Source organism: Crotalus tigris, unplaced genomic scaffold (assembly GCF_016545835.1).
Source record: "Crotalus tigris isolate CLP2741 ecotype Arizona unplaced genomic scaffold, ASM1654583v1 scf7180000017987.690289119674:8195010, whole genome shotgun sequence".
Lineage (NCBI taxonomy): Eukaryota > Metazoa > Chordata > Lepidosauria > Squamata > Viperidae > Crotalus > Crotalus tigris.
In genome coordinates, this window is record NW_024096758.1 from 1,159,879 (window position 1) to 1,178,608 (window position 18,730).

Below are 18,730 nucleotides of genomic sequence, written 5' to 3' on the forward strand. Positions count from 1 at the left end.
ACTTTATTTAGAAATATCTCTATACTTCATTATCTTGTCTACTCCACATTGCCTTCCTCTCTAGCATTAATCTCTTCTTTACTTCTTCAGTACTCTGAGCAAAATTATTCCAACATGTAAATTAATTACTATCCATCTCAAGTGAAAGTCAAAGTCAGAATCTACATTTAAAATGAAGATATTAAAAAATAGTGCCATTCTGTCAGCATTAATTTAATCAATGACTAAGCAGAAATGTTGTAGCTCTTGAAAAAAACAACACATATTTTAGTAGCACAATAAATGTATATAACTGAAGCCATATGGAGATATGGCTTCAGCTATGTACATTTATTGTGCTACTAGGAAGTCTGTAGTGAAGGCATATTTTCCAAGGTGTAATACTGGTAGTCTTCAATTTACAACAGTTCATTCAAAGTTACAACACTGAAAAAAGTAACTTATGACTGTTTTTCACACATATGACCGTTGCAGCATCTCCATGGGCATGTGATGAAAGTTCAGACACTCGGCAACTGACTCACATTTATGACAGCTGCAGTGTCCTGGGATCATGTGATCCCCTTTTGCAATCTTCTTTTTTTTATTAATTTTTTTTAAAATTTTACAATAAAAACCCCTTCCCCAATCCCTCCCAACCCACCCCCAAACCCTCCCCCATTCTTCCCAGAGCTGAGTACAGGCTTACCTAGAACTTAAAAGAAAAAAAGTTTTAAACCCAAATAAACCTTAAGCAAATATAATTACACTCAATAAACAAGTTGTAAAATACTTTAACTCCATTATATATAAAAAACAAAAAGAGGGAAAAAAAGAGAAGATAAAAAATAAACAAAATAAAAAATTAAAAAATAATAATAATTACACTTCTAGATAATATCTTAAACTTTAAATATAAATTATTCAAAAGCTAAATAATATTTTCTTATATCATACCTATATTGTATAAAATTTATCCATCTTTTCCACACCAAGAGATACTTCTCTTGCGATTGATCTTTCAAGAAAGCCGAAATTTTTGCCATTTCCGCTAAGTAAGAAACTTTAAAAAAACCATTCTTGCAAAATAGGCAAAGATTCCTTCTTCCAATATTGCCCTATTAACAACCTAGCCGCAGTAATTAAATTTAACCTTAAAATAATCTCTTTGTCATCACAATCCAAAACAATACCCAATAAGAACAATTGTGGAGTAAATTTTATCCTTCTTTTAAAAATTCTTTGAATATTCCACCATATCTTAATCCAAAAAGCTTTTATACTTTTACATGACCACCAGATATGATAATAAGTATGATCCAAGCAACCACATCTCCAACATTTAGGCTGCAGGTTTGGATACATACGAGACATTTTTTGTGGATCAAGGTGCCATCTATAAAACATTTTATAAAAATTTTCCCGTAAATTTTGGGCTTGCGTGAATTTAACATTCCTCACCCAAATAATCTCCCATGTATCTAATAAAATCGGTTCATCAAAATTTTGTGCCCACTTAACCATACAGTCTTTAACTAGCTCGGCTTCTGAATCCAATTCCACCAAGACACCATAAATTCTTTTAATATGGGTTCGACTTTGATCTCTAATTTGTTTTAACAAGTTCTCATCCTCTCTAAACAAGCCCACCTTATAATCTATCTTCCACCTTTCCAAAAGTTGTCTATACTGAAACCATGAATAAATAATATTTTCTTGTGCTAATTCATCCATAGATTCCCTCTTGCAATCTTCTGACAAGCAAAGTCAATGGGGAAATGGATTCCCTTAAGTCCGTGTTACTAAATTATCTACAGTGATTCAGTTAAGAACTTTCCAGAAAGGTCATAAAATGGGGCAAAACACACCCAACAGCTGTCTTGCTTAGCAATGGAAATTTTGGGCTCAATTGTGGCTGTAAGTCAAAGACTACCAGTATTTCAGGACTTGTGACAATATTCTTTTTTATGTTTAAACATGGACACAATTTTGCATGCTTACTACTTTCACAAAAATGAAACTGATAGGTATTAGTTCTACAGAATTTTTTTATAGTAGGCTTCCAAAGGAAAGTAAATTTCATACTGTGCCAATGTAATCAATATATCTTTATGTATTCCCTTTTATTTTCTTCGGTTAGCTGGACATCCATTATAATATCTGACAGCCTGTTTGAATAACGTTACTGCTATTGAAGATTTTAAAAGCAACAAACTTAGCTCAAAAAAAGGGAAATATATGGACTGGTTGAGCTTATCTTTTATCAGCAATTTTATCTTATTTTATGTTTTAGAGTCTTGTGTATGCTTTTGAACATTTAAAAATTATTATAAAAAATTAAACTATAAGTTACCTCAGAGGCCCTTTCTTGTGGAAAGGTGATTCAGAAACACTTCACAAATAAGTATGAAAAAAATAATCTTTGCTTTCCAAAGTAATTTATAATTCATTGAAATCTGAATCACAAAGCCATCACAATTTATTTTAGAACACTTGTTTTAAAAAGGCCTGCTCTCACATTAAAAGGACTTTAAAATAAAGAAGTCCATTGGCCTAAAATAGGGCAGAGTTTAATCCTGCATAAACAAGATCAGCGCAACTGAATTAACAATGGAGATTAATATATTTTGGACTCCCATTGTGCTAAAAGCCCCAGAGAGAGAAACATGTAGGCCTCACCAAAATAGCTTCCATTTTATGAACTCCTACGTATGTCAATTTAAAAAGGGGGGATTATATGACAGTATGTATTATTTAAAAAGTACTATTTCTACTAATATATTAGTATGGGAAATGATTCCAAACTCATTATTGACAAATGACATAAAGCCTATCAAACAGTTCAAAAAGATCATGATCTGGACCTGTTTGGGGAGATTTTAAAATGTGATCAATCAATCAATAAATAAAAACAAAATGATATCATTGCTATGTTTTTGGCTTTATAATTTTGGCTTAGAATGTAAACAGGAGTGGAATCTTGAGATAGGACAACACCTATCTCTCCTCAACAGAGGAGGAGGGATAGGACAACACCTATTTCCTATTTACAACACAATCTTTTCAGCTGTCCCAAAAAGGTTCCACACCCATTTGCATCTTGATTCAGGTGAGGATACAGATAAACCTCCAAATAGCCTCCACAATTCTTAGAGTTAACAACCAGATGACTCTTCTTCCCCACTAGCCAGTTAGAACTGAAGAAGTTTCTTGGATAAGAAATGAAACATTTCAAAGAAAAAAATCAAGAAAGTTCACTTGCCTTTTGGAAAAACATATTTGGGGCATAAGCTGATGGTTTTTTTTATCTTTCTCAAGATTTATCACAGCGTTTGAATGTTTTTTTATTTTTAAATTCAATTGCTTATTTTCTGCATTGGCTCTTTTGCACCTTTTGGTGGACAATTTTGAGGATGCTGTGCTATCCTCTCCTTAACCTTGTAAGACTTATACAATAGTAGAACAGTCTACCAGTGGAGATTACAGGTTGTCCTTCACTTATGTTGGCTAAATAGCCACATCTTATGAATTGAGTAATTTTTGTGAATTATTTATAGATAGGGTTGAACTTCACAGTTCTATAATTCTTTGAAATTTCAATCATATTTGTTCCATCTTTTTTGATGTCAAATTCAAATAGAATCTTGACTATTTTACTTCTAATATATAGATCATAAAACATAAATACTGTAGCAATGTATTTCATAAGTGACTTTATTTATCCATGTGTATTCACACGGATGTAGTTGTGTGTAAGTATTTATCTGAACTCAAAGTATTGGACCCCAGCTAGGGCTTAGCATGATTACTTTTTCTAGTTTGTGTCAAAAGAATAAAATATATTTCATTCAATTTTGTACTAAACTGTATTATAAAGAAAGGAGATAAAGTATTCCATTACTGTCTATCTTCCTTCACCAAATATGTATAGAGTGCCTTTTACTCTAAGCTATATTTTTTATTAAGTTTAATCTAAAACAACTCAATTTAATATTCATTTTGATCTTTTCTTAGAGTAGGCAACCTGCTGCAAAATATGGAAAATATTGTTGTTGTTAATTGCGAAGTCGTGTCCGACCCATCGCGACCCCATGGACAACATTCCTACAGGTCTTCCTGTCCTCTACCATCTTCTGGAGTCCATTTAAATTCACACCTACTGCTTCAGTGACTCCATCCAGCCATCTCATTCTCTGTCGTCCCATTCTTCTATTGCCCTCCATCTTTCCCAGCATTAGGCTCTTCTCCAGTGAATCTTTCCTTCTCATTAGGTGGCCAAAGTACTTGAGTTTCAACTTCAGGATCTGGCCTTCTAAAGAGCAGTCGGGGTTGATCTCTTCTAGGACCGACCGGTTTGAACGCCTTGCAGTCCAAGGGACTCGCAGGAGTCTTCTCCAGCACCACAGTTCAAAGGCCTCAATTCTTTTTCGCTCAGCCTTTCTTATGGTCCAACTTTCACAGCCATACATTGCAACTGGGAAAACCATGGCCTGGACTATACGCACTTTTGTTGGCAGGGTGATGTCTCTGCTTTTTAGAATGCTGCCTAGATTTGCCATAGCTTTCCTCCCCAGGAGCAAGCGTCTTTTAATTTCTTGGCTGCAGTCTCCATCTGAGGTGATCTTGGAGCCCAGAAAAATAAAATCTGTCACTACCTCCATTTCTTCCCCCTCTATTTGCCAGGAATTGAGAGGGCCGGATGCCATGATTTTAGTTTTCTTAATGTTGAGATTCAAGCCAACTTGCACTCTCCTTCTTCACCCGCATCAAGAGGCTCTTTAGTTCCTCTTCACTTTCTGCCATTAGAGTGGTATCATCTGCATATCTAGGTTGTTGATATTTCTCCCGGCAATCTTAATTCCAACTTTTGATTCATCTAGCCCTGCCTTTCTCATGATGTGCTCTGCATATAAGTTAAATAGGCAGGGCGACAGTATACAGCCTTGCCGGACTCCTTTTCCAATTTTGAACCAATCAGTGGTTCCGTGTTCGGTTCTCACTGTTGCTTCTTGACCCGCATATAGGTTTCTCAAGAGACAAATGAGATGGTCTGGTACTCCCATCTCTTTAAGAACTTGCCACAATTTGTTGTGATCCACACAATCAAAGGCTTTTGCATAGTCAATGAGTGGAAAATATATCAAAGTAAAATATAATTATATTATAATTTATGTATTCATTTGTATTCAGTCTCCTTAAAAATTCAGACTGGTTGAAATCTCAAGTGACCTATGATGGGGACATGGGAACTCAGGAATATGAGGTAGACCACAAATTTTCTAATTCCTGCACTTAATTCTTCCTCAAATAAAAATAAAATAAAAATGACATTCAGAAATATTAGGTGGACCACAAATTCTCTAATTCCTGCACTTATCTCTTCCTGAAATAAAAAATAAAATAAAAATGACACTGTACTTGATGATAATTGAAGCAGAGACAAAAGAAATATCTATTACCAATACCAATCAAATTACTATGCATGGCTCTGTCACTCTTTAGACACATCTCTAATTATAGTAAAACAAAAATTAAAGCTATTGACTACCTTACAGTGATGTGGTCTAAAACTATTTGATTTCAGTCATTCACTTTCTAGAGACACTTATCCCAGACTATAAGAAAGAGTTTGTAGATACAAATCTTGAAGAAATGTAATTATAAATTGGATGACTTGTGATTTACAAGAAGCAGTAGTGACAATAAAAGGCAATCTTATACTCTCTGGATATTCTGGACTTCTTGAATTCCTATCAAGTTTCAGCCAGCTCAGCTAATCAAAAAAAGATAATAGAAGGTTTAGTTCAGAGGTCTTCAAATTTGGCCCTTTTATGACATGTGGACTTCAGTTCCCAGAATTCCTCAACCTGTGTGCCTGGCTGAGGATTTTGGGGAGTTGAAGTCCACAAGTCATAAAAAGGGCCAAGATTGAAGACTCCTGGTTTAATTTGAAATGTGTGGAGACTACCAGATTGCCTATTTTTGGTCTTGAAGAAAGGCCAGACAAAAGTCTTTTATATGTCCCATGGTGGCACAGTAGTTAGGATGCAGTATTGCAGGTTAACTCTGCCCACAGTCAAGAGTTTGATCCTGACCAATTCAAAGTTGATTCAGCCTTCCATCCTTCCAAGGTCAGTAAAATGAGGACCCAGATTGTTGGGGCAATATGATGGCATTTGTGAACCACTCAGATTTATATATTGCTCCACAGTACTTTATAGCACTCTCTAAGTGCTATTGCTATACAGCAGAAACAATGACGGGAGAGAAATAGTAAAGTTAGGAATATAACATGACGTATGCTCTTGAGGATGATAGCTTCACAGAAAAAAAACGATTTAAGAAATAACATGATAATAAAAAAAAACTAACGTGTTTAAGTCTAACTGTAGTTAAGGATCTTCTGCAGACCTTCCTTCTTTACAAAGAGAGCATAAACCAGGAAAGAATATATGTGACAAGAAAGAGGACTGAAATGAGAAAGGAAGTGATAGAAGCCCTGGGAATACTGCCAAGCCAATAGTAATGAAGAGTCATGCAATAAATAAATAAATAAATATCAAGGTAAATCAAGTGGACAAACAAAAGTGATAAAAGTATAGATTCCCTCTCCATATTCTATATCTATTGACCTCTTGGTCAATAGGTATATAAATTCAGAAAGACTGTGCATGCAAAGATAAAGTCCAACAAAATATTCATTTTTCAGCAAGATATTTCAATGTCCAGGAACTTATTCTTAGATGAATCAGATTATTTAGTCTCATATTAGTCAAGTATCAGACCTGACTTGGTAGCCTAATGGATTATCTCTTTCAAGAGAGATACTAGAAGATTGAGATCTTATTGCTCTTCTATTACATAATCAGTTTTAGAAGGGTGTAATATAAAATATTTCTATTGAGCCTAAGGATACTCTCAAGAGTGATGCTTCCTGAATTACTTTTACATGTTATAAATGAAATGATTTTGAAAATGATTTGGGAGCTTCAAAACAACTAGCATTCTGATTGGTACAATTCAAAATGAGCCACATAATATTTAGTAAGAGGTTCAGTTCAATGTACAGTATAAATTTGACCCTAATATCTAAAGGATGACTCTTATTTGAAGCTGTTGATACCCTGAGATCTGGTTTGAAATTAAAGGGCAGCATAAACATATATAGGTATAAATAGATCACATATACTATATCTGCTTTACTTCTGTCCTGTCCATATGATGCCAAGTCACTGCCAGAAAAATTAGGCTCACAGAGTTGTGAAAGATTCGGACTTGGTCTCTATTGCTCTATTTGCAGATATATCTTGAGTATCACAGTAATCTAGAAAACCCACTTCACCTTTGGATATATGGAGGCAGAATTATATTTACATTACACAATTGGCTGTAAAACTTGAAACTTATTAAATAAGTTTATAATATACTGTGCTGAGTTCCTACATGCCCACGTACAAGGTTTCTTTCTTTCTTTCTTTCTTTCTTTCTTTCTTTCTTTCTTTCTTTCTTTCTTTCTTTCTTTCTTTCTTTCTTTCTTTCTTTCTTTCTTTCTTTCTTTCTTGGAAGCGGGCAGCCTAGAATTTAGACAAATAAATAGCTCCATGTTTGCGACATGAACAAGCACATATATAATCTTCTCCCACACATTCTAAGTTTAAGCTCAAACAAGATGTAAGAGAAATATTCCTGTGAGTCATGATAAAATATAAGCAAGGCATGAAAGCTAAATTATAAAATATGTTTGACATCGCTTGTACAATATGTATATAATAATTTTTGCACCATGCTATTGATGACAGAATTAATAACATACGCATATGCATATCTTAATTGTGTGAAATACTTTTTCTAAATGCTCTTCTGAACTTGCCATAACAGTTTTACATAGTCCTAAAAGGACAAGCCACTGCTCAAATTAAATATGACTATTTCTCCAAAAAAGTCAGAATTTCAGATAACCTGCATATAGAATTTGAATGTAGACAATATTCTGTTTAGATACATATACATATCCACACACACACACACACACTCAGATGTGTGTGTGTGTGTGTTTGTGTATGTGTGCAGAATGAAAAATAGGCTAAACCTTTTGATGAATGGAAAACAGCATTGGAAAGCTCTTAATAATGTATTATCCCTGACTGTAATATTCTTCGTCCTGTAAAAACATGCAGCCTGATATTATGAAATGCTACATTACTGTTGATAATCACAGATGGATAGGGAGATAAGTCTGATTTTTTATTATGTATGAAACCATATATTCCATTACTGAATCTTTGTAGATGTTTCTTTGTTCTTCTGAGCTTTGCTATCTCTTGCCTCTGTATAATAGCAACATTAACAGCAAACAACTTGTTTTTATTCAATCCAGCTAATGCAATATTTGGCAGTAGTCTTCAAAACACAGGCACATACTCGGAACCATGCTTCCATTCCTCCCCTTCTCTTTCTTCCCCACTGAGATTACATGATTATTTGTTGACGTAAGATAAAAGAGCTAATAAGTGAGTTTTTCAGATATCTGAGTGGGGACATTTGTCATTTGAATAGGAAGTTCTATGCCTGAAGCAGAATGTAATTTGAACTTTTTAAGATTAAAAAAAAAATAACCAATTTGGCTAAATATGCAATTGAGAATGTGCATTGCCTCTACAGTTAAAAGGAGATATACTCCTTAATTTATCCAGATATATCCTGAAAACATTTTGGTATATTTTCCATCTGGAAACAATCTTCATCATGCTAAATAAAAGTCCACATTAACACCCAGACGTTTTTGTCCTTAAAATTCAAATAATATACAGGTAATCTTCAACTTATGACTACAATTGGGAACATAATTTCTGTTCCTAAGCAAGGCAGTTGTTAAGTGAGTTGTGTCCAAGTGTACGAGCTTTTTTGTCATTGTTGTTAAGTGAATCACTGCAGTTAAGTCAATCATGTGGTCGTTAAACAAATCCAGCTTGCCCTATTGTCTTTGCTTGACATAAGCCAGCTGGGGAGGCCACAAATGACAATCACATGACCCTGGGATGCTGCAACCATTATAAACATGATTTCTGTTTTAAATTCCTATTAAGATGGAGAATGGAAAAAAATATTGTAAAACTCAGTAGTGCAATAAATATTGTAGGGTTGATATAAATAGAATGAAGCTTGTTTTAAAAATGTCCATTATGTACCCTGATTTACAGCCTAAATGTTGGAGATGTGGTTGTTTGGATGCTACTTATTTTCATATTTGGTGGTCGTGTAAAAATATAAAAGCCTTTTGGATTAAGATATGGTGGAATATTCAAAGAATTTTTAGAAGGAGGGTAAAATTTACCCTGCAATTATTTTTATTAGGTATTATTACTGACTGTGATGCTAAGGAAGTTATACTGATGTTAAATTTGATTACAGCCGCTAGGCTGTTAGTTGGACAATATTGGAAGAAGGAATCTTTGCCTACTTTGCAAGAGTGGTTTTATAAAGTTTCTTATTTGGTGGAAATGGCAAAGATTTCGGCTTTCTTAAAGGAGCAATCTCAAGAGAAATTTTTTGTTGTATGGGAAAAATGGATAAATTTTATACAATATAATTTGGATATGGAAAAATATCATTTAGCTTTCTTATAATTTGTATAGATTGTTTTTTCTTTTCTTTTTCCGTTTCTTGTTTTTTCTTTTTTATCTTTTTTTCTTTTCTTTCTCTTTCTCTCTCTCTTTCCTTTCTTTCTTTTTTCTTTTTTAAGTATTTTTTTTATTAATGTTTATATATATTTTATTATTATAAGATGTAAAATTTGTTTAGATATTTTAAAATTTTAGATAAGCTTATATTCAGTTCTGGGAAGTTTGGGGAGGGGGGAGGGAGGGGTGGGCTTGGGAGGGATGGGGTGAGGGTTGATTTTTTTTTGGTTGTATATTTGTAAAACTTTTAAAAATTTTCAATAAAAAAAAAAAAACAACCTGCCACCATTTTTTGAGCAGACTAACCAAATGTTTGTTTCTCACAACTCGCTTCAAGTCTTAATACTTCATTTTAATATTGCTCACTGAACAGTATTGAATTAAGTTATGAGGAAAAGGGGGAATCTCTGACTCCAAAAGTCTTCTTGAACCCACATAGAACTTACAATTCTAATTTTGAATCAGATACAAGGATGAATGGTTATAAGCCACTCCTTTGAGGTGCTTTGAAAGAGCAGTGCACTATTAGTTAATTTGTTATTTTTAATCGTTGTATCAGTAGTATCAGGCATGAGAAAAGATACTTGCAGATACTTACTTTTCATTATTATTTTTGATTACTATTGATACCACATATAACTAAATAACTTATTATGCACCATGATACTGTACAATAGTATCTCAGTGATAGAATATCCCTTTTGGTGTTCAGATAATATGAAACTGAGTTCATAGACTCTCCAGGTTAAGAAAAAAGAATCTCAGATGTAAGGTAATGGAAGATAATATCAGGACAGAGGATTCATTTGTAAACAGATATTGTTCTAATATTATTAGGAACTTCTTCAAGCCTGTAGGACACAATGCTCACTGACATGTCATCTTCTACCTGTAATTATGGAATTTATTTGCTGTTTTTTTTTTATTTTGTTGTTAACTTCTGGAAATTTTTGTTAATCGCATTAAGCAAAGCAGAACAGAGCAGAACAAAGTGCAAAGCAAAAAAAAAAGAAAAGAGGAAAGATGTATGGTACTCAATATTCTCCTGCTTCATGTAATAAACTAGAACCCTGTTTGTACAATGAAGGTAACATGCAAAGGACAAGTGGGCAATTCTGTATAATCCCTCCCTCTTTCTTTCTTAGTTTGGCTAAGAGCTGTACAGAGGATGCAAATATGTTCAGCTGAAATAAATTACAGAATAACAAAACACTAATCAAAACATTTTTACTTCTGTTGAACATGTACCTGAATTCAAGATGACAGTAATTAGCCCACAATTTTTCCATTAAAACAGAAAAGAAAGGGAACACAGCCTTACTTCCTTCGAATCATAGATTTGTAGGGCAGGAAGAGATCTTGAAGGACATCTAATGCAATCCCCTAATCAAGGCAGGAGACCTTATACTGTTCTAGACAAATAACTATTCAATATATTTTTTAAGACCTCCAGCAAAGGAGCACCCACAACTTCAGAAAGCAACTCCTTCCTTTCACTTTCATGTTAGTGTTGTTACAAAATGGCATTGAAAAATCTTAATGCTGGAAGCATGAGAAATTCTTGAAAATTGTAGCCCTGCCAAAATATGTAACAATATTTCACCCCCTGTGGTTAACCACAGTCCTTAACCACAGAAAAATTGATTGCCCTGCTCTAAGATTTATTTGTAACCAAGTTAATCACATAGTTCAAAATTTCAGTCAACTTCACACAATTTTTGAAGTGAGAACTGCAGCACAATATCTGCAATGATATGGAATTATGTCTAAAAGATCTGAGATGCAGAAATCTAGGTAACTGGTAAATAGAACAAAAATTAGTTTTTTGTTATTTCTCTAACAGTACATAGAGATTATAATAATTTTTATTTTGCGGTCACAGACCAAAATACAAGTGCAACAAAAGAAAACACAAGAAAAATATAATCACAAACAATTAACACCAGAAGCCTTGGCTAAGGGGAATTACAATGTTCTCCTCTAATAGTTACAGCTCTTAAAAGAAATTTAGAAACCTGAGAAGTACTGTAATATAGGAGGAGCCATCCCCTAGACCAGTGATTCTCAACCTGTGGGTTGGGACCCCATTTGGGTTCAATGACCATTTCACGGGGGTCACCAAACAGCGCAGTTTGCCATTTTTCCCCCTTTTCCTTAGCTGTGCTACTCCCTTTTATTCTATTGGCTTTTGAAAGCCAGTAGAATAGACTCTCTTGAATAGAGTCTAATTCTATTGGCTTTCAAAAGCCAATAGGAATTGTCCAGGCTGTCTCTGCCCTGCTGAGCCGCCAAAAGTCCCATTCTGCAAACGGTGCTGCAAGTTGTCTGCAGCGAAGGTGAGCTGTCTGGAAGTTTCCACCCCTCCCTGCTGAGCAACTACTAAAAATGTAAGTAAAAGAGGGCCAGGGGTGGGAGGTGGGAGGCCAGCAGGTGCAGGGAGGGTTGCTGGCATGCGTGGGGCCCGGCGGGTGCCTTACCTCCCTTGGGCTGGGCCAGCTGGTAGCCCAGCCGGTGGTCGGCCTGCGCTGTCTCTGCCGCTTGCCAGCTATACCTCGGCTGGCGCAGGGGGCGGCACCATGCATGTGCGGCGCTCCTGGGCAGGGAAAGTCCTCGACTTATGACCGGTTGGGTAGTCCTCGACTTACGACCAGTTGGGTAGTCCTCGACTTACAACCGATTGGGGGGTCGTGGCATTAAAAAGGTTGAGAACCACTGCCCTAGACAATATAAAACCAAATTACTAACATTAGAACCAGAGGGATCAATTCCAAGGAGAGACAATAGTTTAATTCTGGCTGTATTATACATAGGGCAGTATAATAAGACATGCTTCACAGTTTCAACTTCAGCCCTATCACAGGGGCATAGTCGCTCACTAAACGGGAGCCTCTTGAATCGCCTGTCGAGTAGTGCTGAGGGCAACACATTGAAACGGGCTAGGGAAAAGACTCTTCTATACTTGGGGATGGTTAGAGTATAGAAATAAGAGGCCATCATCAATCCATACTTATTAGAATGGCTAAAGATCAAAGGGGAGCAGGTTTTGTTGGCTCTGGCTCTTAAGTATTGCAAATCTATGTCCACAAGCCGTTGGACTACCCTAAATTGGGCATCCTTGAGAACATAATCTCCCAGAGCATCCCCCATAAAACCTAGCAAGTGGAGTTTCTTCATCAGCTCCCTCTCCCAACAAGAAGTATGAGAGTCAGCAAACACCAGGGAGAGGTAGCTACCAGGGGCTGCGAAAAAGAGCACCCAAAACCACCATTTGAAGGTGTTAATCCACACCATGCATTCGACTGAATGAATGCCCATCGAAGCAAATCCAACACAGGGAGAAAGACCCAGAAGTTTCCTAAGAAAAACAGCCTGGGTACTTTCAATACAATCCTTGAAGCCTTGTATCCATATGGGAATTCCATAAAGAGTTTGGGCCATGGTTTTGGCTTGATATATACGCAGAGCAGAAGGAATAAACTGGCCTCCTTGGGTAAAAAAAAATCTTATAATCTGCTGATGGCTACAGGAGAGTACATAGAGATTTCCTTGGAAATGTAATCAGGTATGTAAAAGTCAAGTTTTCTTAAACATAAGGATTGAACTAAGTTCTCTAGTAGTTTTATTTGTAGGTTATAGTTGGGAAATATTTGTCCTTGTTTTTCAAGACGTGCCAATATTGTGCTGTGCGCTGAAAGTGAATTTTTAAATTATAACCTAGTGATCTCAGGGCATAGTCCATTTCTTCACTGCTAGTACACCAACTAATTGTAGAAAACAGACAAGCCACATGTCTAATGTTAGCAATAGGCTACAATATCTTTCAAGAATATCTTTCTACATATGTCAGTTTCTGTTTGAGTAGATCCATTACCTGAATGACAATAAAATATTATTACACTTTTGGAAGTTTCCCTTGCCTGCCAGTGTGTGTGATGAATAATGTGTTCTTGGTGCTAATTACTGACAAGTATTTATTATATTCACTGCATTTATTCAGGATGAATTACTTAGGTTAAAAACCAGCTTTTACTTTTTCATGGAACTTAATAAGAAAAAGAAGCTAACTCAAAGCAGGGTAGACAAATTCTCAGTCATAAGATTGTGGAATAATGAACTTTACTCCAAAGCAGAATGGTTTGTAAGCTACTATAATATATTCATGCAAATATATGTCTCACAGAAATAACCCAATGGAACACACAGAAAAATCCTGGATTATTAATATGGTACTTTCCTTTAATTTTTCAATCTTTCAACCAACAAAAGAATAGTCTTCTAAAAGTCATCCAAGAAGTGAAGAGAGTCTAAATTCTTCCTTTTTTATTTACAGGGGAAAAAAGGTGGCCTTAGAGATAGCATAGCCTTTTAATGTTTTTTCTTTGAGTCCAACTCTGCTACCAATTCTTACCTTGGAAATCAAGAGAGAGAATTCAATTTTTCATCTTGAAAGTAGAAGCAACTGAAAACAACCTGAACACTTTTTAATGACTACATGATTTTTGATTGAATCCAACCCACATTCTTAGTTTGAAGTCCCAAGTTTCTTTGTTTTTGTATTGCTTTTAAGTCTGTTTTTGACTCTTGCTGAGTGCCTGGACAGGTCTCTGCAGTTTTCTTGGAAAGATTTGAGAAGTAGTTGTTGATTCTTCCTAGGATTGAGAGACAGGCTCAAGGTCACCCTGTTAGCTTTATGCTTTAGGTGGCATTTGAACGCATGGAATTCTGATTTAACCCTCTCCCTCTTTTTTTTTTTTTTTTTTGGCTCCATTTCCTATTTATTTTCTCATTTGCTATCTTTGGGGGAAAAATACTACAACTAATCACTGCACAATCAAATAATCACAACTAATATAGAAATTGATATGTCCAGCTAATATTCAAATCTCTCTCTCTCTCTCTCTCTCTCTCTCTCTCTCTGTGTGTGTGTGTGTGTGTGAACAAATGACTTATGTAACATTTAATTGCTCCAAGCCATCTGGGACCTCAATCCAACTGGGATGGTGCAAAAGCAAAGTCAAGGAATACAAATTGCATTCATTTTTTTCCCAAAGTTGAGTGTTCACTGATTAGTCAACTCAGTATCTTTCCTCCACTCTGGTGAACCACTAAATTTCTTGTGCTTCAGTTTAAGAAAATGGGAAGAAGAAGAAAAAAAAAAACTACACATTTTTCTTCTGTCCAAAACAAATAAATAAATAGATAATTAGTTGGACAGCTGAAATGGTGTGAATAAGAGCCTTGATTATTCTGAGGTACTTCTAACAGAAGTGGTCACAGTTGGAAACAGTGCACAGACATCTTCAATACTTGTAAACAAGCAAGTATATATCCTTACTAATCTGTGGTTAATTGTAAGCAACTGTAGCACTTCCATCATATTAATGTATTACAAACAGCTGTAATATAAATGTACGTCATTTTTTCAGAAATTATTTTTTATATTGTAATGTGCTGATCGCATTTTTTCATGCTGTTTTCTTTCTTCTCTTTTGGAAAGGAGTAGTAAAAACAAAATCCCTTTTTTCTATTTGTCAGGCAGCTTGCTTTACAGTGTCTATAAACTATTGGTTTATTAACTGAAGACACTGAAGAATTTCCTCTCCAATCTAATTATCCATTTTCTATTATTCTTTCAATAGCATTCTTTTAACAGCCAGTTCTTCTTTTCATGCATGGATATATTTCGATCAAAAGTCTTTCTCAGAGGACTCATGACTGAAAAGAATTTAACTTTGGCTCATAAATATTATTCAGTGTGATAAATCCTCCCACATTATGTCAACCAATGATTGGATGAAAGACAGCAAAAGAAGCTGATTGGGATTTCTAGGAAAAGTCAGCCAAGTTTCAAAAATTGCCGAAGTGTTTGGATATTCTTCCTTCGGGTGACATCATTCTAGTACAATAAAGCAAAAGAAAATCATATGAAAAAAGCTACTGGTGTGTAAAAGTTAAATTCTGAGATGTCTGTAAACAGAATGTATCACCAGTTAAGTACTTTTTGTTTAATTCAAAGAATATTATAAGCAAAGATCTTCTGTATTCTCTCTGAACAACTTAAAATTCAGTGCTTGTTCATTCTCAGTGCCACTCCACAACTACTAAATGAAATTGGCTTTGATAAAAAATGTTTAATAAAATATTAATGCTCTCATTAAACTCTTTGGAAGTATTTCAGATTCCCCCAAAGAAAAATAGGGTTAAAAGAGTATCTTAGATCTTTCTAGCAAAAGCAATAGGTCTTCTCATAGCCTACAGGTATACAGGGATTATCACAAAAGTTCCAAGGAGCAAAGAGAAATGGTTCTTGGGTGATAAAACTTATATGCACACAGTATCTCAGGTTGTTAAACTGAACTGCGAGGTGGTGAACCTTTGCCCAGCTAAAAAGCCATGGGTAATGTCAGGTCAATTGTTCTCTGTGATTCAAGGGGCCAAAAGACAGGATGGATTATGCTCCCCACAAGACATAATATATATTTTATCTTTAAAAAAATACTTTAGAGAAAGAGAAGAATTACTAATATGAATAGCATTATAATCCCCCAAAAGTAATTACAGGATTTTTTTTGGAGGGTGAGAGGAATCTGTCTTACGCTACATTTTGAATGATGGAGCTCCGATAATTAGACTGCTAAACTTGAAGAAATAAGAGAACAATTAATTATGAAAGCAGAGCTGGGAATTATTTTGGAGCATGGTAACAATGAATTCCTAGCAAATGCTTTCATCTGTTTCGAGGTGCCCACATTGGCCTTGACCTCTATAGTCTTTTCTCTCACTTTGCTCTCTAAATCTTCATGAAGTGATCTGGATGTATTCAAGTTTGTGTGAATATGAAAAAGGGCTTTATATGATTAGAAGCTTAATAAAGCAGGATCCAAAGTCACATGCAGAATCACAATCCCACTGAGACAACTGTGAGTATAGTTCTATTTCACATTAGCACACTCAGTTGATGGAGGTAAGGAGAATCAGGGTTGGAATAAATGGAATGCACAAACATCATAGACAGGGTCAGAATAGACCTTGTCCTCTATTTATTTAAAACTTGTTTACTTGGTAATTGTTCCTACTGGAAAGCCAGCTTGTTAAATCAAACTTCTTCAAAATTTGTTATTTAAAGGGGAAGCAAAATGAAGTCTGGATTGTCCATTTTTCCACACAACCATATTGGAAGGAAATAGGTCAAGCAAGCTATACATATCTATACAATGTATGACCTTGATTACATTGTATAGATTGTTAGTAATGTAAGAAAGATTACTAATCACAATTACTAATCATTGTCCAGTCATATCCAACTCTAGGGAGCAGTGCTCATCTCTGTTTCTTGTTTGAGGGAGCCAGCATTGTCCGAAGATATTTCCATGATCATGTGACCAGCATGATGATAGGACGAGGTACATGGAATGCTGTTACCTTCCCACCAAAATGGTTCCTATTTATCTAATCACATTTGCATGCTTTCAAATTGTTTAGTAGGCAGAAGATGGGGCAAGTTACAAGGCTCATCCCGTCACACAGTTCCCAGGTGTCAAACCTGGCCTGTCAGCTCCAGGAGACCTCAGCATCTTTAACAGCTGAGTTATTGCATCCATGTTATTAATAATAATAATAAATATTTATATTTATATTTGTATTTATTATTAATAATATATATTAATAATAATAATAAAGTTGGAAGGGACCTTGGAGGTCATCTAGTCCAACCCCTTGCTCAGGCAGGAAACCCTATACCATTTCGACAAATGGCTGTCCAGTTTCTTCTTAAAAACTTCCAGTGTTGGAGCATTCACCACTTCTGGAGGCAGGTTGTTCCACTGGTTAATTGTTCTAACTGTCAGGAAGTTTCTCCTTAGTTCTAGGTTACTTCTCTCTTTGGTTAGTTTCCACCTGTTGCTTTTTGTCCTGCCTTCGGGCGCTTTGGAAAATAGCTTGACTCCCTCTTCTTTGTGGCAGCCCCTGAGATATCATGTCCCCCCTCGTCCTTCTCTTCATTAAACTAGACATACCCAATTCCAGCAACCATTCCTTATATGTTTTAGCCTCCAGTCCCCTAATCATCTTTGTTGCTCTTCTCTGTACTCTTTCTAAAGTCTCAACAGCTTAACTTTTTAATTCTGTAGGTTGAAATCCAGGAAAAGTTTTGTTAAAAGTCAATTTGACAAGAACATTGGGTGTTATGTAAATAAAGGTGCTATCATGTACATCAGTTTTGTGGAAAGCTAAGCAACATAATTTATTTTATGGCACTAACTCCACTTGTAAATTTTATGAGCATTGTCTGAATCAAATAAACAAATTATAATTTGGGCTTTATATTATGTGAAAAATCATGGCTCTGTCAATCTGCTAATTGCTAGCCTTTTTATATCAATTTATTTTCAAGAGCCATTCTATCAATAATTAATGGGTCTTGAAAATTTTTCATGTTAATACTTGCTGAAACCTCAATATGTATAAGGAGATTCTATTTAGTTTTATCCTGTTCATAATTTTAAAACTTCCATTACAATTAGCAACATAGAGAAAAAATGAAAAATTGAATTATATATTTTTATGTTATTTAACATACATTCTTAGAGGTATTGCTCTAAATTCATGGGCATTATCTTCTCAAAGTACTTTAAGTCTGAATTTAATCACTAGGGTCAATATTTTTTACTAAACAGTGGAAGGTAATAAATTCACTGAACCAATTTTTTTCTGTATACAAAATATTTCCACAATAACTCTGTGAGGTAGGATAGGTTGAGAGAGATTGACTAGTACAAAGATACCAGCATACTTAAAACTCTATTGAAATGTTGATAATATTTATATTGATATGGATATTTATTAATTATATTTATTAATATAAATAGTTATATTTCAATATAATTTAAGCATAACATTCTCTACAAAAGATTGCAAACAATTATGCATACCAACAGAGGATAATCTATTGTAGATGTGATATAATTGTGATTTAAAATGGAAATGCAAATTAACTATTCAAAATCACAAACCACAAAAAAAATAGTATACAAATTATTTTATTTGCTAAATTTCCCATAATTTAGACTGAT